The 22061-nt window shown below is 41.0% G+C and overlaps 1 long non-coding RNA gene across 1 annotated transcript; it reads left to right on the top strand.

The window, feature by feature from the left end:
* Positions 1-11273: 11273 nt before the first annotated feature.
* LOC145156943 (uncharacterized) lies at positions 11274-11649 on the top strand. The gene is made up of 3 exons (XR_013736990.1): positions 11274-11391; positions 11482-11531; positions 11614-11649. It is a non-coding gene; the product is annotated as an uncharacterized LOC145156943 (long non-coding RNA).
* The last annotated feature ends 10412 nt before the right edge of the window (positions 11650-22061 follow it).

Raw genomic sequence — 22061 nt, 5'->3', positions numbered from 1 at the left:
AAGGGTCGCATGACCCTTCTATTTATAGGGGGTCCGAAGTCGGTTAGAAGGGGAGGAGTCAGCATGCGAAGGCAGGTGGCATCAGGAGCGAAGGTCACGCGGCAGCAGCTGGGCGAGGGTGCGCATGTGCTCGCATGTGATCTGCGCATGCGAAGCCTCGGTGTCGCCTCCTGATTGGACCACGGCCTAGGGTCCGAAGTAGAGGGTCCGTGGCACTCTCGCGAAGGCTCGGACACAAGGAATAGGACACGCGTCGGACTCCTAGTGGACCCCTACGGATCAGCCCACGAGATCGGATGACTCAGCAGCTCGGACACGTGGCTCGCATGACTCACCAGTTTCGGACATGTGGCACAATCTAAGCGAAGGTGACGTGGCCGAAGCCACCTATGCGAAATTTCTCGGTTTTCGCGCCAAAACTTCTAAAATCCATAACCTTCGCATACGAGCTCCGTTTTTGACGTTCTTTATATGCACTCGTAGGTAAAATTACGCTCTACAACTTTCGTTTAGACTTCGTTGGCTAATTTTGATTTTAATTTTTATATTATTATTTTTAACAGACCGGGACAGGAAATCCGTTAAAAATTCATAACTTCTTCATCCGACGTCCGTTTTCGTCAGACTTTTTACCGTTGTGCTACTAATGACGAAACCTTCGATTCTCGTTTAGGTCGTCTCGGCTAAAAATCACTCGATCTAAAATTCAAGTTTTTAGCTGTCTACTACTAAGCTGAAACTTCGAAAAATCATAACTTCCTCATACGAAGTCAGATTTGGGCGTTCTTTTTATACTTACTCTCGGTTTAACGAACACTACGAGTTTCGTTTAGATCACTAAGGCCAAAAAGTAGTTTATCGAAAACTCACTTTTTACGACATTCGGCCCCGTGCCGGTTTGTCGCGAAACTTCGACAGGTCATAACTTCTTCGTTATAACTCGGATTTCGGCATTCTTTATATATCCGTAATCTTTGTCACGCCCACTACAAGTTTCTTAATAGATATCGGCTTTATCTAAAATTTAATTTTTGACGCTCATTTTTATTCTTAATTAATTAAACCCTAATAATTAAGCATAAAACACATAATTCACATAATATTCACATAATTCCTTTTCATTTCTTCAAAATGAGTTACAAAGGTTAACCTAGACTATAATGTCAATATTAATGCCTAGCCTAGAAACACGGGCATTACAATTGTCTCCCCCTTAGGATGATTCCGTCCCCGGAATCACACATCAGCAAACAAATGCGGGTAGCGACTCATCATGTCACTCTCCGTTTCCCAAGTGAGATTTGGCCCATTCGTATGTTTCCAATGCACAAGCACTAAATCGACCATCTTGTGTCTCAGCTTCTTAGTCTTACGGTCAACGATTGCCTCAGGTTCTTCGATCAACCTCTTGTTTTAATCCAACCTTAATTCAGAAATGAGAATTATGTCGGGCACATCTCCTGTGAACTTTCTCAAATAGCACACATGAAAGGTATTATGAATACCCTCCAGTTCTTCCGGTAATTCTAGCTTGTAAGCTTGATTCCCGATCCTCTGAAGAACTTTAAACGGTCCAATAAACCTTGGACTCAACTTTCCTCTCTTACCAAATCTTATAAGTCCCTTCCACGGCGAGACTTTAAGTAAAACCGAATCTCCAACATCGAAGGATATCGGTTGTCTTTTCTTGTCAGCATAACTCTTTTGTCGATCTTGAGTAGCTAACATCCTTTCCCTTATCACTTTTAACTTTTCAGCAGTCTGATGGACTATTTCAGGTCCCATAAACTGCTTTTCCCCAGCTTCCAGCCAACATGATGGCGTTCGACACTTTTCTCCATACAAAGCGTGATAAGGTGCCATCTTGATGCTTGAGTGGAAACTATTATTATAGGAAAATTCTACTAAAGGTAAGTGTTCATCCCAGTTACCTTGGAATTCTAGGGTACATGCTCTCAGCATATCCTCCAATGTTTGAATCGTTCGTTCGCTCTGACCATCGGTTTGAGGATGGTAAGCTGTACTCAAACACAACTTGGTACCCAATTCCTCTTGTAGACTTCTCCAAAACCTTGAGGTAAAACGGCTGTCACGATCAGATACAATCGTTAACGGAACACCGTGTAGCCTCACAATTTCCTTCACGTAAGAACTCGCAAGTTTATCCATAGACCATTTCTCGTTAGCGGCTATGAAATGCGCACTCTTAGTGAAGCGATCAACGACCACCCAAATCATGCCGTGACCGTTCCTTGTTCTGGGTAGTTTAGTCACAAAATCCATAGTGATATCTTCCCATTTACCCATGGGTACAGGTAAAGGTTCTAAACTCCCATACGGTTTCTGATGTTGTGCCTTAACCCTAGCACAAGTTACACACTCAGCCACATACTTAGCAACACCGAGCTTCATCGTCGGCCACCAGTAATAGGGTTTTAGGTCACTATACATTTTCGTACTGCCGGGATGAATCGAGTACATGGTTTTGTGAGCTTCTTCCATCAGAAGACCTCTTACTCCTCCCGTCTTAGGTACCCAAATCCTATCTTTGAATACCTTCAATCCCTGACCGTTCGTATCAAACACCAACGTTTTTCCCAAACGTTCCTCCTTTCAGTCATTCTTTTCTAAAGCTTCCTCCTGAGCTTTCTTTATACTTTCCACAATTGTCGAGACGACTTCAATTCTCAACGCTCTTGGCCTTCTCTTTTCAAGATTTACCTTCCGACTGAGAGCATCAGCAACAACATTTGCTTTACCAGGGTGGTAAAGTATCTCACAGTCGTAGTCCTTGAGTAGTTCCAGCCAGCGCTGCTGTCTCATGTTCAATTCCTTCTGATTAAATAGATATTGAAGAGTCTTATGATCAGTGAAAAGTTTACACTTAGTACCATAAAGATAATGCCTCCATATCTTTAAGGCGAATACTACCGCTGCCAACTCCAGATCATGAGTGGGGTAGTTCTTTTCATGCTCTTTCAACTGCCTCGATGCATATGCTATCACTTTATCCCTTTGGGTCAGAACACATCCTAACCCAACTCCAGAGGCATCACTATAGACTGCGAAGTCCTCAACTCCTTCAGGTAACGAAAGAATTGGTGCTTCACACAGTCTCTTCTTTAACTTTTCAAAGGCCTCCTTATGCTTTTCATTCGAAGCATAAGTAGCTCCTTTGTGGGTCAAAGCTGTTAATGGAGTAGCGATCGAAGAAAAGCCTTGGATAAATCGGCGATAATGTCCGGATAATCCTAAAAAGCTTCTAATCTCCGTAGGACTTTTTGGTTGTTCCCACTTCATCACAGCTTCAATCTTTGCTGGGTCAACCATTATTCCTTCTTGGTTAACCACATGACCTAAAAATTGGACTTCTTGAATCCAAAATTCACATTTGGAGAACTTTGCATACAGCTTCTCCTCTTTCAGAACTTCTAGCACTTCACGCAGATGCTTTTCATGCTCCTGCTTGGTTTTCGAATAGATTAAGATATCGTCAATGAATACTATCACGGATTTATCAAGGTATGGTTTACAAACCCTGTTCATCAAATCCATGAAAGCTGTTGGGGCATTGGTTAATCCGAACGACATAACCAAAAATTCATAGTGTCCATATCTTATTCTGAACGCAGTCTTTTCGATATCTTGCTCCCTCACCTTCAGTTGATGGTATCCCGACCTAAGATCGATCTTCGAAAAATAGCTCGAACCTTGCAACTGGTCGAACAGGTCATCGATCCTTGGTAACGGGTACTTGTTCTTTATCGTCGCTTTATTCAGCTCTCTGTAATCGATGCACATTCTCATGCTCCCGTCTTTCTTCTTTACAAACAACACAGGGGCTCCCCAGGGTGATGAACTAGGTCGAATGAAACCTTTGTCCAATAACTCCTGAAGTTGTGTCATAAGTTCTTTCATTTCGGTGGGCGCTAATCGATACGGTGCTTTTGCTATCGGCGTCGTTCCTGGTAACAAGTCGATACGAAACTCAACTTGTCGATCAGGGGGCAATCCGGGAAGATATTCGGGAAAGACTTCCAGATAATCACATACCACCGGAATATCCTGCACCTCCTTCTTTTCCTTCTTAGCATCGATCACGAACGCTAAATATGATGTACACCCCTTGGCCAAACACTTTCTGGCTTTCATTAGGGAAATGATTCCAGAGTTTACTCTGCGTTTGTCTCCGTACACCATAAACGACTCTTTCCCTGGCGGGTTTACTTTTACTATTTTCTTCCTACACAATATTTCGGCGTCATTGGCGGTAAGCCAATCCATTCCTAATACTATGTCGAATCCATTTAACTCGATAGGCAATAATTCCTTGTGAAACTTATTCCCATCCAAGTCAATGATGATGTTTTTCATACGATGGCTAACAGTTACAAACTTGCCACTAGCAATTTCGACTAATAAGGCATTAACTAGTCTATCAACAGGCAAAGCTAGTTTTCTACCAAATTCATGCGATATAAAGGAGTAATTGGCTCCAGAATCAAACAAAATTTGGGCAGGCAATTCGTTTACGAGAAAGGTACCTGAAGCGACATCGACTTCTTCTTTTGCAGCTTCAAGGGTCATCTGAAAGGCTCTCGCCTTCGGCTTTGGTGGTAGATTGAGATTTGCTGCATCCTTCCTCTTTGGACAGTCTTTAAAAACATGCCCTTCTTCATGGCACTCAAAACATACCCTCTTGTCGGATGGACACACGTTGGCATAATGCCCAGTTTTTCCACATTTGTAGCAAGTTACCCCCTTGCTACATTTCCCAGAGTGCTTTTTCTTGCACTTCTCACACCATTTCACTTCACTTCCTCCTCCTCCAAACTTCTTAGACTTAGAAAATTTGCTTTTCTTGTTGGAACCTGAAGTTCCTTCAAATTTTCTCTTCCCACCAACTTCTGCCCTCTCCAGACCCTTCTCTTTGATCTGAACCTCCACATTCTTAGCAGCCCAGATGGCGGCTTTCAAAGTGGTTGCTTGTTTTACCATCGGACCAAAGTCCGCTGGTAATCCGAGGGCAAACTTGTTGACCTTAGAGAGTTCAGTTGGAACTAGGTAAGGAACAAGCTTCATCTTTTCAGTAAAACTAGCAGCGTATTCAGTAACGCTCATATTTCCCTTCTTTAAATTCTGGAACTCATTATTAATTTCCAGAAGATCCTGCTCAGAGCAGTACTGCAATTTCAGTTGTACCACAAAATCTTCCCAAGACATCTTACTAGCTTCTCCCTTAGGCATCGAATCAGCTAGTAATTTCCACCAGCTCAACACACCAGACTTTAACAGAGGAATTGCAAGTGCGGTCTTTTGTTTGTTGCTGCACTCACAGCTTTCAAACATCGTCTCCATTTCGGAGATCCAGTTCATGACTTCCACCGGTGTCGGACTCCCAGATAGACATGGTGGTTTAGATGCCATGAAATCTTTATATTTGCACCCGCGTCCATCAGCTCCTCCATCCTGGTTGTCTTGTCTAACTATCGGTGGGTTGGCTTGACCAAGAGTCCCACTGTAGTTCCCTCCTACTGATTGCCCTTCATTCATTACGGGCTGTTCAACAGGTATCGTAGTCTCTTCCCTATGCTGTTGTAGTAATCGCCTTATCTCCTCCATCTGGCAATCTAGCATCATCTTCATCATTGCTTATACCCCAGCCATCGTCATTGGCTCAGGTGCAGCTCCTACAACAGGTACTTGCTCAACTACTTGAGGTTGAGGCTGTTGATCCCTGTTTCCGTTTGCATTTGCAACTCCACTACGAGTTCTTGCCATTACAATCTATATACCGAATAAGGCGAATTTAGGTGTTTATCCTTGTTAGACATTTCAATTCCCTTATCACTCCGAAACGTTTACATGTTAGTTCTAATCTCGTAATCGTACGGTTAGAATCCTACACATATAAGGTTTCCAGATCCGGTCGGCAACAGACCATAGATCCGAACAAATAATGGCACACATGGCAAACACATAGCATTTAGCACATAAGGGCATTTTAGGCATCTTTCCTAAAATAAACTAGTGCTCGTGTCTAAAATATGGTAGACACTCATCTCACAATCATCACTTAGCATTCTAAGTTTAAGTCTAGAAATCCTATAATTTCTTAGTTCGCTTAAACTAATGCTCTGATACCAACTGTGACATCCCCTACTTTCTCGGCCAGAAAAGACCGATTTAATTTATGCTTTTTAAAATAAAACCAGAGAAATCTTTTCAAAAGATGTTGCGGAATTGATCCCCAAACAACATATGATAAAAGTTTATCAAAACCCTTCATTAAGAAGGTATATATTTTCCATATATATCAAAACCTCGGGATGTCATGTTCCGATACAGATCAAAAGCATAAACAAGACATTATAAGCCTTACTACAGTTATTTACAACTACTGGCCTATAATCCAAAAATCTCACGTCATCCTCCGACTATGCTCGGGGTCCACTACCTGTAATCATAAAAAAACTGAGTGGGTCAGGCTTGGGAGCCTGGTGAGCATATAGGGTTTTCAACCCACAGTAATAATAAACTTATTAAGTTCACCAATCAACAATAACCCTGATTACCCGTTCCCGTTATCCTCACTTTATGTCCCTAAACACTTATCACAAGGGACCTAGCCTAAAGAATATCATCGGGATGGACACTACTGCTAAGGGGTTTCCTCAGCCATACATGTCCTAAAGGCAACCATGAGGGGGATGGAGTACAACGAATAAACACCCAAGTTCATTAACACCTATAGGTTGCGGGCCTGCTAGTGCTTCCCACTGGACTGTCTAGAGTGTCCGTGGTCGTCATCCAAACTTCGCTAGATGACTGAATCACAAATCACAACGAGGCCTTTCATCACTTTTATTTTATCACACATCACTATCTACCCATGTTCTACCCAACATATTTGTAGATAAAAATACATATACAGTTTAAAACTTGTATAAAACATCAACTCAACAGTCACCTCAAATAAACAATTAATATATTTACACATAGCACGTATTATAAGGTAAATACTTCATATCTATGTGTAAAATGAAAGTGACTATACACTCACATGTTTTGATGAAAATCGGGCAGCAATTCGTTTCCTAAAACGTTCGTTTCTAATAAAACCGGGAGTTTTATTCAGAAACCGGGCTCTGCGAGGGTCGGGCTTTGAAACCGAAAAGATAAATTTTCCAGGCTTCACGGGCTCTTCGTGGCGTATTCCGGGGGTTATGATCGATACCGAGGCTTTGGGGAATGTTAAGATGAAGAAAATATGAAGAAAGGGGCTTAAAATGGCAAAATTCCAAATCTAACCGGGAAGGGTCGCATGACCCTTCTATTTATAGGGGGTCCGAAGTCGGTTAGAAGGGGAGGAGTCAGCATGCGAAGGCAGGTGGCAGCAGCTGGGCGAGGGTGCGCATGTGCTCGCACGTGATCTGCGCATGCGAAGCCTCGGTGTCGCCTCCTGATTGGACCGCGGCCTAGGGTCCGAAGTAGAGGGTCCGTGGCACTCTCGCGAAGGCTCGGACACGAGGAATAGGACACGCGTCGGACTCCTAGTGGACCCCTACGGATCAGCCCACGAGATCGGATGACTCAGCAGCTCGGACACATGGCTCGCATGACTCACCAATTTCGGACACGTGGCACAATCTAAGCGAAGGTGACGTGGCCGAAGCCACCTATGCGAAATTTCTTGGTTTCGCGCCAAAACTTCTAAAATCCATAACCTTCGCATACGAGCTCCGTTTTTGACGTTCTTTATATGCACGCGTAGGTAAAATTACGCTCTACAACTTTCGTTTAGACTTCGTCGGCTAATTTTGACTTTAATTTTTATATTATTATTTTTAACAGACCGGGACAGGAAATCCGTTAAAAATTCATAACTTCTTCATCCGACGTCCGTTTTCGTCAGACTTTTTACCGTTGTGCTACTAATGACGAGACCTACGATTCTCGTTTAGGTCGTGTCGGCTAAAAATCACTCGATCTAAAATTCGAGTTTTTAGCTGTCTACTGCTAAGCTGAAACTTCGAAAAATCATAACTTCCTCATACGAAGTCAGATTTGGGCGTTCTTTTTATACTTACTCTCGGTTTAACGAACACTACGAGTTTCGTTTAGATCACTAAGGCCAAAAAGTAGTTTATCGAAAACTCACTTTTTACGACATTCGGCCCCGTGCCGGTTTGTCGCGAAACATCGACATGTCATAACTTCTTCGTTATAACTCGGATTTCGGCATTCTTTATATATCCGTAATCCTTGTCACGCCCACTACAAGTTTCTTAATAGATATCGGCTTTATCTAAAATTTAATTTTTGACGCTCATTTTTATTCTTAATTAATTAAACCCTAATAATTAAGCATAAAACACATAATTCACATAATATTCACATAATTCCTTTTCATTTCTTCAAAATGAGTTACAAAGGTTAACCTAGACTATAATGTCAATATTAATGCCTAGCCTAGAAACACGGGCATTACACCACATACATATAGCAAACAAGCACACAGACATATAACATATACAACAGGAGTCACAAAGACTACAAACACATAACATATCCTAGTGTCCTACAATATAGTGATCAAACTCACCTCGATCCTGCTGATAACGAAATATGTAGGCTGCTACAACTGGTAATCACCTCACTAACCAAGCAAACAAAACCCTAATTAATAATTAGGTCAATAACCATAACCGAGATCCCTACTCCTCAACTTCACTCCTAGGCTAAAAGACTATTTTACCCTTCCCTTACTGGGCCCAACTAACTTGGCCCAAAAATTCAATAACGGCCCAAGGCCCAAATCATAAACCTAAGGCCCAACCATGGCTCAACAGACATAGGACCCAAATCCTCGTTAAGACCCAAAGTCCAAAAGAATACCGAGTCCAAAAAGGGCCCAAATCGCCGAAAGCCCACATCACCGAGTACGCTCAACGTACTCCTCGTACGTGCGGAGTACGAGTGTTGACTAAAAAACGAGCAGTTGACCCAGTACGCACAATAGGGGTGAGCAAAAACCGAACCGCAAACCGAAAAAACCAAAAAAACCGCATAAACCAAAACCGAAAAACCGAAACCGAAATGAAAACCGACGGTGCGGTTTTTAGTTTTGAAAAAACCGAAAATTTTTGGTGCGGTGCGGTTTCTAGTCTTGCAAATACCGCAAAAAACCAAACCGCACCGAATATATATATATATATATATATATATATATATATATATATATATATATATATATATATATATATATATATATAGGTTTAGGTTCTATGGAAAACAAAAAACCCTAAAAATCATAAAAATGCATAAAAAAAACTACTTAGAGATCACAAAACTTTTTTTTGAATTTTTTTATGAAAAAATCGCATGTTTTTAAATAAATTCGCTGAAATTTTTTTTTTAAAATTTAAAAAAAAAAGATTTTTTATTTTTTTTTCAACGAATTTATTAAAAAACCTGCAACTTTTTATAAAAAAATTAAAAAAAAGTTTTGTAATCTCTAAGTATTTTTTTATGCATTTTTATGATTTTTAGGGTTTTTTTAGGGTTTTTTTGTTTTCCAAATAACTCTTCCCTATATATATATATATATATATATATATATATATATATATATATATATATATATATATATATATATATATATATATATATATATATATATAAAGTATTGATATTTATAAGAATGAAGAACTCATGACAATTAAAATTTTTATAAATATAAATATCTATCTTATCAGAGAATTATTATATATTTTAAACATATATATAGTATATTTACAAGAACAAATAATGTTTATTATATTTTTTAACATATGAATATGAAGAGTATTAGTGATGATAGTATCATTTTTATGAATACATTAATTGATATTATCTCATGTACCTGCGAAACACATATTATATTTAATTCGTATTATATTCAAGCATTAGAAGCACGTTAGATGAGTGGTTATATCATTTGAGTTCAAACCTATTAATAGGTGGTGGTATCGATTCATCTCTATATGAAGTTTCTTAAGAAATGATTAACACTCCTCATCCGAGTCAAAGTAACTCGTTGAGTTACCTGAGTTTTAGTAAAAAGGCAAAACAAAACCAAATAAAAAATCTGACAAAAAACCGCAAAAAAAGGCAAAACAAAACCAAATAAAAAATTGACAAAAACCGAACCGCATACAAACCGAACAGTGCGGTTTCTAAACTTCAAAAAACCGAAGTTGTGGTTTTCGGTTCGGTTTTAGCCAAAAACCACACCGAACCGCACCCCTGAAGCTTTTTCCGTTTCATCGAAGTCTGAAATCGTTGCCTCGTCCAACAACCATCACCATTCAACCCTCGCAACCTCTCTATGTCGTCGCCTCGTTGAAGAATCGTTGGAGAATCGGCAATCCAGGTAAGAATAATGCTTAATTGAACTCTGATGATTTCGAATATGATTGATGATTTCGAGCTCTGATGGATTTGAATATTATTTATGAGCATCTCGAATCCAGTTGCGTCTTTATGATGAATTGATTTTGGATTTCAAATATGATTGATGAATTGGTTTTGGATAATGCTGATTTGTACCGATGAATCTGTTTTGTGATATTCAAATGCATATATTAATTGATTTCTTTTCAAATGAAATTATTTGTTGTCTGATGAATCTGTTTTGTGATATTCAAATGCATATATTAGTTGATTTCTTTTCAAATGAACTTATTTGTTGTCTCTTGAGTCTGATATGACATTGGTTTGAGTTGAACAATTGGTTTCTGATTTGTAATATGTTTTTGTTTAGACTTATCTATTTAAATCTGATTTGAGTGAATTTCTGAATTCTAATCTATTTAGACATATATGTTGAGTACGAATCAAATAATGCATCTAAAAAAAGGAAGAGTGAAGGTATTGTATTCTTCTTATTGTTTATATAATAAATAGAATATTATCTTAAATTATTAACATTTTTATACTAAACATTAGGTGTTTATGGTGGTTCAGTTCCCGGTTCATCTTCATTTGGTTCTAGTATCTCTTCCGGTCATTATGTTGGATTCAAAAAGCTCTTATCGGATATTGCTTCTATTACTAGAGATGATGATGAATCAGGAGGTATGAGTGAGTTGGATAACTACTTGAAGGAGAAATTGTTGCCTAAAGACATGGAACTTGATTTGTTGGCGTGGTGGAAAACAAATGGGATTAAGTACCCGACACAACAAAGGATAGCTAAAGATATATTAGTTATTCCTATTTCCACTGTTGCCTCGGAATCAGCTTTCAGCACTAGTGGAAGATTAGTAAGTCCTCATCGTAGTCGACTTCATCCAAAGACATTGGAGGCTTTAATGTGTGCTCAAAGTTGGTTGTTGAATGAAATTCGAGGTAGTATACTATTTTATATTAATTATATGAAATTATGAATCTCTTTTGCATATTAATAATATTAATTTTATACAACAACTTGTTCTGAAGAGACCGAGGCATATTGTCGTTCTGTTGAATTTGATTATGATGTGGAAGAGGTAAAACGACACTTCTAAGAATATTAATTTTATATAGTTTCAATGATTTGGTTTGATTTTGAGTTTGTTTAATATTTTGTAGGAAAACACTAAAGAAAGCGGGACAACAAGTTTGGATGATTTTGTTTGATTTTAAGTTTGTTTTAATGTTAAGTGGTAATGTAATAATGTATTATTGTGATGAATTAATTTTTCATATTGTGTACTTGGATGTTTTGGTTGGTTGGTTGTTGTTACAATATTAGACTATTAGTGATTTCTATTTTGTTAAATGATTTAAGAACTTATTTGGTATCTTAATTTATCATTCCGTATTTGTAGTTTTTCCTTTTTTTTCTGCCACATTTCGGGTGTTAGTGTCGGGTTTTCGGGCCGTTATCGGGTTTCGGGTCGGGTTCGGGGAAAGTTTCAGCCCCGACGGGGAGCCCCGATAAGAAACCCGTCGGGTATCGGGTCGGGGTCGGGTACACCTTTAGAAATCGGGTTCGGGTTTGGGAAACCATGCCCCGCCCCGAACCCGCCCCGTTGCCATTCCTAATTCTGGATCTACAACCTCAAGTACAACCAAAGCTTGATCACCAAGCACCACCTTCTTTAATGCACACAAAACAACACAAATTTACTTCCAAAGCTCAAGAACACACTATAAGAGACTAGGGTTTCGTGGGTAACCTTTAGAGCGAAGGAGGCTAATGAGGAAGTAACCTCATGCCTCATAATGATAATTATATAGGGTGCAAACCCTAAAAATTAGGGTTTGTTCTCTTCTTTATTACACCCCACGTATGCATGGTACACCCAACGTATGTAGGGGTTGTCCGAAGCGCGCATGCAAAGGCGAGTACGCCGTGCTTACCTTGTATACGCCCAACTTACTTATGCTTAGACCATGGTTAATTGGAATAAGGCTAAAGCTCATACCTGGCGACTCGGGTGTTACAATATCCCTTGAGATAATAATCTTCTTCAAATCAAAACTCCATAACTTGTATCCTTTTACTGTTAGATTGTACCCAAGAAAAAAGTATTTAATTGCTCTTGGTTCTAACTTTCCATTATCAACTTGGACAGTTGGACATAATGTAACACATGGTTTCTGGTATATGATTGATCCTTTAATCTTCTCTAAGTTATTTTGGAATTAGGGTTTTTGGGTGGATCTTGATGTGACCACTTAAAGTTTTCGGCGTGAACTACGTCATTAAGTAGCAACGTGACCTTATGTTGGTCGCGGCGCGAATCCGTTACCACCCAAAACCCTAGGTCTCAGGCCTTGAGCCTTATTTAATGAATGAAATGTTTAGGGTTTGCATTGTTCTCAACTCCTTCTCTAGAGAATAACCATTGAAAACCCTAGCCCTTCTTTCTTGTAATCGTGAGCATTTGTTGCCTTGTTTTGTGTTTGTGAAGAAGAAGTGTAACACTTGAACCTTGTAAGTTTCCATTTCAGCCCTTGATAAGCAAGATATTTCATTTGTGGTCCTTGTGGCTAGTACGCGGGGCGTACCATAGTGTACGCTTGGCGTACTAGCAGAGTCTTGATCGCGGGTTCGAACCACGTATACTGGGCGTACGTGGAGGGGAGCTTAGAGATCCAGCTTTAGCACCTTCATTTCATGGGTTTTGAGGTATAAAGTTCAAAGCTTGTCATCTCATTTCATAGATCTATTCCTTGGCTTGCTTTTGGGCTATTTTGGTCCCTTTTTGGTTGGTTTTGAGAGCTAAGGTCGTTTATGGAGCCTATCCTTGTAGATCTGGACATATTAAGGGTTTCTTAAGCATAAAGGTGCAAACTTTATGGTAGTTTTGGTCTCATGCATGTTTTAAGTCATTTATTAAGCTCTTTTGAGCTCTAGAGCCCCATTAAGCCATGCATGCACGTAAAGTTGGCAACTTTACGTGATGAACCACCTTAAGCAAGTCAGATCTAAGTGTTGGAGTAAAGTCCTAACTGTTTAAGAGATGAATGAGAAAGTTGGCCAACTTGGTGGAGTATGTTGGGCGTACAAGTAGGTACGATTAACGTACAAGCCCTAAAGCGACTATGCTGAGCATACGAGCTAAGTACGCCCTGCGTAATCAGAAGTGGGCTTCGGTCATGTGGGCTCCTTGGTGTTGGGCCATATTTTGGACTCTGGATGATTAGGTCCTTGTTGGTCCATCAAAATATTATTTTGGGCTAAGGATATTTTATTGGACCTTTGGTTGAAGGCATATGAAGGGGTTTGGGCCCAATTTGAAAAATTGGGCCATATTTAGGCCTTGGATGATTATTTTGGAATTTGGGCTTTTTGGACATTTGGATTGGGCTTTGGCCTAGGGCCAAGTTATGGAAAGGGTAAAAAGGTCTTTTACCCTAGTTTGGACTCTTAGAGTGAGTCGGGATCCAATTATTAGTTGGATGTTATTTTATGATAGCGCGGGGATTTTAGTGGGCCAGCAGCCAGAGATTTTTCATTGAGATTCAGTAGTGTGAGGTGAGTCTCCTCACTGGGCTTAGTGGGTCTAAGGTACCAATGCCGACCCATGATCTGTTATGCTAGAATACTAGATGTCTGTGTGACTCTTGTATGTGTATGTGCTTGTATGCTTACTGGGCGGGGCCCGATGGTTACTCTGTATGCTATTATCTGTTATGCTTATAAGATTTGTATGTGGGCAGGGCCTGTTATGCGAGTTTGGGTGGGGCCCGTTATTCTCATTGGGCGTGGCCCGTTATGCGAGTGTGGGTGGGGCCCGTTATACTCAGTGGACGAGGCCCGTTATGCGAGTGTGGGCGGGGCCTGATACCCTCATTGGGCGGGGCCTATTATGTGTTTATTTATGTATGATATGTGGTATTTTGGGGAGCTCACTAAGCTTTGTGCTTATGGTTTTCAGTTTATGTTTCTGGTAATTCAGGATCGAAAAGGAAGAGCCCGGGATGATTGCAGAGCACACACCACCTTTTTCTGCATTTTGAGATTTACTCTGATATGTTTTGATGTAGTGACATACTTTGATCTTTTGGAGTTGTATGACAATGTTTGGATTAATGTTTTTATTAAATCAAAAATGAAATTTTTGGGTCTTATTTTTGGGACGTTACAAGTTGGTATCAGAGCCTTAGTATGAAAGATTCGGTCATACTCTCAGGTGTGTCTAAACTCAAACTGAGGATTTGTTAAAGTTTTTCAAAAATAAATGTATTTTTAAGAAAAGGGTTTTCTAAGACAAGAAAGGGTGTGGTGAATGAAATCGACCGAGCTCAAGTAAGTTTTCCCAAAATACCAATACATGTTATTTGATATGATTGATTTGTGAATCTGTGAATCGCATGCTAGTTAGGGCTAAGTATCTGCTCTGTAGTTGCATGATAGAATGGTAGGAGAGATGCCTTTGTATGCTTATTGTATGAGCTTGTTGACTTGCATGCTAGTACTGATCAATCAGTGATAGGATGGCCTGATTAGGTGATGCTTGGTTCTGATAACTTGATGCTTGAATGCTGCTTGCTTTGTGCTTTTTAGGAGTTCTCACTAGCTTCAACTAACTAGTAAGCGAATATCCTAAGTTACATATTATGGGAACAAAATAATTTTAGAAGGTTAGGTTTTAACTCTATTGCGCAGCTCTTGTTTGAGTCCAATCGTTGTAGTGTGAGACCTATCATTCGAAGAATTATCTGGTTTTGGTGATATGTAATTATATTCGTGAGCTAGTTATAGGAAGTTAGCGGGAGTTCCTTATGTAGCTGATGGCGGAGAGTGGTGTGGTGTTTTCCCTAGGAAAACCTAGGATGAGATTTAGCGCTGGGAGCCTTATCTTGATGAGGGATTTATTGTATGGATATGAAGTGACTTGGCGGATTCAAGGCAATCCTTGAGGAAAGTACGGATATATGTGGAAGGTAGTATGGGCCCGTAATACTGGAAGCAGAGGATCTGTACTCGAGTCAAGGAGAGCTATGATGCAACTAGGAAGCTTGTAGAGTTGTGATCCCTCGGTATATTATGATGTGTATTCTGATGGTTTATATGGTCTATTTTCAGTATGGTGACTCTGCGGGGCAAACTTGTTTACATTTCTGGTGCTGGAAAGGGCTCGGGCTCAGGCTCTGGAGCCGGGCAGTTGGATGATCAGACGAGGGAGCTCATTTCATCTGAGATTACGAGTTGCATTCTTGACCAGACTCCTGTGATCTTTGGTATGGTCAAGGAGGGCATACTGGAGATTTTGGATGAGCGGTTGAGCTCGTTTCATTCTGAGATGGTGGCCTTAGTGGGAGCGCGTTCTTTGACCTTTAGGGAGTTCCAGGCATGTGTAGCTCCGGACTATCATGGGGTGAAGGACCCGATAGCGAGCAGGAGGTGGTTAGCGGATGTTTCTAACACCTTCCGCACCAACAGTTGCCCCGAGGGGGTAAAGGTCAGACTTGCTTCTTGTCTTCTGAATGATAGGGCACACGATTGGTGGGAGGAGGTGGGACGCGCAGTTGGTGACCATGTTGTTGATACGATGACGTGGGATGATTTTGTGACCAGGTTCGGGGCTAAGTTTGCACTGGTTATTGAGGTGAAACAGTTGGCGCGAGAGCTTCAGGATCTCTGCCAGACTACTGAGACAGTGGCTGAGATCACCGCGATGTTTCGAGAGAGGGAACTTTTGGTTTCGCAGTATGTGGCGGACGAGGAGATGAAGAAAGCGATGTATCACGAGATGTTGAGGAGCGATATTAGTTAGTTTGTATGCCGATCTAGTTGCAAGACATTGGATGTATGATAACGAGGGCTAGGGAGAGGGATATTGATCTCGAGATGGAGAGGAAGAGGAAGCCTAATGAGGCTCAGGTATCGAGGGGTTCGGGCAAGAGGCCCAAGGTTGTTGATGCGAGAGGGAAGGGCCAACAGGGCGGGGCCGATGTGGCAAGTGCGGCAGGATGCACAATGGGGCGTGCATGGTGGGTGGTTCTGGATGCTTCAAGTGCGGCCGGACGGGTCATATCAGCAGAGATTGCACTGCTACTACCACCACTACCCCGATATCTGATCTGATTTGCTTTCATTGCAATCAGAGGGGCCGAAAGAAGGTCCATTGTCCGAGTTGGACTGCAACAGTACCAGTGTCAACACCTGCTCCTGCAACTCTTCGGATCACTGACGGCCGTCAGGGCAAGGCGGATGCACCTGTGGTGAGGAGCAGGGCTTTCCATTTGACGGTCGAGAAGGCCCATGCGGCACCGGATGTGGTGACGGGTATGTATCTTCTCTTTATCTCTTTATTTATATTAAATTGCTGCTTATATTTATGTGTTTTATTTTAGGGTCGTTCCTCATGAACGGTATTTCTGCTTTGGTGTTGTTTGATTCGGGGGCTACCCGATCCTTTGTATCGCTTGCGCTTAGCAAGAGGTTTGCTGGAGCTCCAGGGGAGCTGGATTATCCATTAGATGTCGAGATCGCAAATGATAGATCTTTTCGGGTCGCGAGGGTTCATTGGGGTTGTACTCTTCAGTTGTTCGGTGAGGAGTATTCACTTGTTTTGGTTCCTATTCCTTTGTATGGGAACAAGGTTATTGTGGGTATGGATTGGCTGAGCCCCAATGGGGTAGTGATCGATTGTGAGCAACAGTTAGTCCGGATTCGAACCCCACGTGGGGGAGAGTTAGTGGTTTAGGGAGAGAGAGCTCAGAGTGGGCTGTTATTGTGTTCAACAGTGAGGGCCAGACGCTATATTCAACAAGGTTGTTCAGGATTTGTCACCTATGTTATGGATACCCGGGATAAGGGTAAGACGACCGTGGATGATGTATTGATTGTATGGGATTATCTCGATGTGTTTCCAGAGGATTTTCCTGGGGTGCCTCCGGAGAGACAGGTTGAGTTCAGGATTGATCTGGTTCGAGGTGCGGCTCCGATAGCCAAAGCACCGTATCGGTTGGCTCCTCCCGAGATGTAGGAGTTGTCTATACAGCTGCAGGAGCTGTTAGAGAAGGGATTCATTCGACCGAGCAATTCGCCATGGGGAGCACCGATCTTGTTTGTGAAGAAGAAGAAGGATGGGTCTCATCGTATTTGCATTGACTACCAGGAGCTGAATAAGGTAATGGTGAAGAACCGTTATCCACTCCCGAGGATTGATGATCTCTTTGACCAACTTCAGGGTGCATCGTGGTTTTCCAAGATTGATTTGTGATTGGGTTATCATCAGATGATGGTTAGGGATGAGCATGTGCAAAAGACACCTTTCTAGACTCGTTATGGTCATTACGAGTTCGTGGTGATGCCTTTTGGGCTCACCAATGCTCCAGCCATGTTCATAGATCTCATGAACCGCGTACGCAGGATGATGATGGATCGGTCTGTGATTGTATTTATTGATGACATCTTGGTCTATTCCAAGAATCAGGAGTAGCACAACGAGCACTTGAGGGAAGTGTTGAAGACTTTGAGGAGGGAGATACTTTTCGCAAAGTTCTCCAAGTGTGAGTTCTGGTTGCGCGAGGTGCAGTTTTTGGGGCACCTTGTCAACCAGAATGGTATTCTGGTCGATCCGACCAAGGTCGAGGCCGTGATTCAGTGGGAGGTTCTGAGGTCTCCATCTGAGATTCGGAGTTTCGTTGGTCTTGCTGGTTACTATCGAAGATTTATCCAGGATTTCTCCAAGATATCTGTTCCTTTGACTCGGTTGACAAAGAAGACGGTTACTTTTTTTTGGGGACCTGAGCAGCAGCCAACATTTGAGACCTTGAGACAACGGTTGTGCGAGGAATAGATTCTGACCCTGCCGAAGGTTGTTGAGGATTTTATGGTCTATTTTGATGTGTCAATCACGAGTTTGGGAACAATATTGATGCAGAAGGGTCGCGTGATTGCTTACGCTTTGAGGCAGCTGAAGCCTCATGAGGCGAATTATCTGACTCATGAATTGGAGCTGGGGGCTGTGGTTTTTGCCCTCCAAATTTGGCGAATTACCTCTATGGGGTCCGTTATACTATTTACACGGATCACAAGAGCCTGAGGAACCTGATGGATCAGCCGAATCTGAACATGAGGCAGCGCCGGTGGTTAGATGTGGTGAAAAATTACGATTGTGAGATCCTTTATCATCCAGGGAAGGCCAATGTGGTGGCCGATGCTCTTAGCCTCAAGGCGGTCGCGACTCCGATCAGAGACATATGTTTGAGGATGACCGTGATTACTCCGCTTTTGGAGTGGATTCGTGAGGCTCAGGTCGAGGCTATGAAGGAAGACCACCGGAAGAGTGAGTGTATTGTGGGTCAGGTGGCTTCCTTTGATTATGATAGTCGTGGGTTGTTGACTCTGCATCAGTGGGTTTGGGTTCCATATTGGGGTGGTGTGCATAAGGTTCTGGTGGAGGAGGCACACAACTCTAGGTTCTCCATTCATCCCGGGGTGACAAAGATGTATAGGGATCTTCATCCTGATTATTGGTGGCCCTGCATGAACCGGGATGTGGCTTGGTATTTGGAGCGGTGCTTGACTTGCAGGAAATTCAAGGCCGAGCATCAACGAACTCATGGAAAGATGCAACCATTGGAGATCCCCGTGTGGAAACGGGAGGATATTACTATGGATTTCATCATGAAGTTACCCCGGATAGGGCGCAACGTGGATTCGATTTGGGTCATTGTGGATCGTTTGACCAAGAGTGTGGATTTCATTCCGATTCAGGAGAGTATTTCTATAGAGAAATTGGCTGAGATTTATATATCAGGGAGGTTGTGGCACGTCATGGGGTATCGGTTTCGGTGGTTTCTGACAGAGATGTTCGGCTTACTTCCAGGTTTTGGAAGAGGTTCCATGACAAGTTGGGTACTCGTCTCCATTTCAGCACAACATTCCATCCACAAACTTATGGTCAGAGTGATCAGACTATTCAGACCCTAGAGGATATGTTGCAAACGTGTGTTTTGGACTTTGGTGGGAGTTGGGATACATATCTTCCGTTAGCGGAATTTTCATATAACAACAGTTATCACGCCAACATTGATCGACCTCCTTTTGAGATGCTCTATGGGAGGAAATGCAAGACCCCGATTTGTTGGGGCGAGGTCGGTCAACGAGTTATGGGGAGTACCGAAGTGGTACTCAAGACCACTGAGTTGATTCAGCAAGTTCAGAGTAGACTCCAGACAACTCAGAGTCGGCAGAAAAGTTATGCCGACAAGCACCGATTAGATCTTGAGTTCCAGGTGGGGGATATGGTTCTCCTGAAGGTGTCACCTTGGAAAGGTGTCATCCGATTCAGGAAGAGGGGAAAGTTGGGCCCAAGGTACATTGGTCCTTTTAGGGTGTTGGCCCGGGTGGGCCGGGTTGCGTATCGCTTGGATCTTCCAGATGAGCTCATTCAGATTCATAACATGTTTCTGTTGGATTAATGTCTAAGTCCATAACTATAATTGGTAAGACTTGACCCGACCCGACATGGTCCATTTGGGTTGCATGGCATCATGCATTTGGATAGACTATAATGAGAGAAATAACACTTAAGGTTGGTTAATATATTATAAGTTCTAATATATTAATAAGGTTATTTAATTAGTATTGATCAAGAATTAATTTGGAATTAATTAAGTGATCAAAAGGAGACTAATTAAATATATGGGTTGATTGTGTAAATCATTCATTCTTATATATGTGGGCTTGTGATCCAAGATTCCTTATGTTGGACTAAGTCCATGGGGTGACCCATGGATACTCCATGGAGGTTAAAATCCATGGAGCATAAGGAATGGGTAAAGTTATGAGTTACATGGTGTAACCCTAATAGCCACCATATAAAAGAATCCCATGGCTCAAGAAATCGTGCACTAATGTGTGAGTGTGAGGGCTAGACGATTTCAAGGAGTGTTCAAGTTTCTCTCAAGTTATTCCAAGTGTATTTGGTGTTGTGTGAACCATTTGAGGTGTCACACTTGGGGCACTAGGCACTCAAGCTTCATGAAGACATTCTACATCAAAGAGGTATGTATTCTATCTTGTTATATTTATTATTTTGTATGCTAGATTAGGATAATACCTTGGATGTTCATAATTGTATGTACAATAGAGAAAACATAGATCCAAGGTATTTAGGGTTGCATGTACACTTAGGAGTGTTAGAATGCTCATAACCCAACAGTGGTATCAGAGCCTAGGCTTGTTTTCTTGTTATACTTGCAAAAGTAGCTGAAAAATCGAGTTGGATACATATATTCGATTGTTTTTGCCGGAATTGGACTAGGAACATTACCCTAAGATGTTTTTGTAAACTTGTTTTTGATGTGGTAATGTTCATGCTAATCCAATTTCTAAGATAATTGTCATAATTTCAAGATTTGTATTAGTTTGTATGTTCATGCTAATTTCTTGAAGATTGATGATTTGAATTATCTTGTTCTTATGAGGTTCTTAGATTAATAGAAAAGTTGTGTGAAATAGTTGTTTTCAATCCATTTTAATCTAAGAGTTGATTCCAAAGTGTGTTTTTGTAACTTGTCCTCAAGTTATATGAAAAGTCACATTTAAGAATCATAAAACTCATAAAAGTTGGCAAAGGTTACAAAATGAAGAGTCTAGTTCTAATTAAATGGTTTTATGACTCCATAACTTGTCCTCAAGTTATGGAGGTTCAAGAGTCTCTTCATTAAATTAAAAAAAAAGTGTAACCTTAATTAGTTCCATAAGTTACAATAAAAAAAGTTATTTTTTTTATTAATTAGTTTAAAGTCTTCCATAACTTGTCCTCAAGTTATGGAACTTGAAGAGTTTTTTTTTTTAATTAAAACTACTTTAAACTCATAAGTTATGGAATTAATTAGTTTTGAATAGTTTCAAAACTTGCCCTCAAGTTTTGGAATTTGAAAAGTTTTCACTTATGAATACTTTAATTCCAAGTTAGCCCTTAGAATTTTAAAAGTTAAAATTCAACCCTTATACTTTATAATATTATAAGTTAATAATATTTATATATATGTATAAGAGTAAAGTCAGTCTTACAGTTAGTAGGCCTCATTCACGAAGCCGGTCTATAAGGGGGGTATAAGGTTACTGCCTATAAAATGGCAGTTTAATGGGTGTCCACTCTCACCCACCGCTTCCTTGACTGGTGGAGGGTCGTTTGCCGAACGGGTAGGACAAGGACTATAATTCTCCTTTCATTAAAAGTATTAATGATAAATACTAAGTAACTAAACTCTTATTAATACCCAATCTTAGTTACTTAGGAAAATGTGAATTTGGTGCTAACCCATGAAATTACACTTTGCACTTTGCTTAAGTCGTTAGTAGAGCGTGTGTGGTTAACCGGCACACTAACCTGGACTTAACAAGGTAGGCAAAGGGTAACTTAATATTTATCATAGTATCGGTGGAGCGTGTGTGGTTAACCGGCACACTGATTAAGGGGTAAATATTAAGGGTACCAAGTATATTTGCATGGTTATTCACACCTTGTTTTGTGATCCTCGGCATCCCAGTCACAAAACCTGAAGGGCACACTCGAGATTGAAACATGCCTTTGAACAGTTCAATGAATCTCAAAGATCTA

Source organism: Lactuca virosa, chromosome 2, assembly GCF_052849685.1.
Source record: "Lactuca virosa cultivar CGN04683 chromosome 2, Lactuca_virosa_CGN04683_v6, whole genome shotgun sequence".
Classification (NCBI taxonomy): Eukaryota; Viridiplantae; Streptophyta; class Magnoliopsida; order Asterales; family Asteraceae; genus Lactuca; species Lactuca virosa.
Note: the sequence above shows the minus strand (reverse complement) of the source record. Positions and strands in the feature narration are given on the sequence as shown.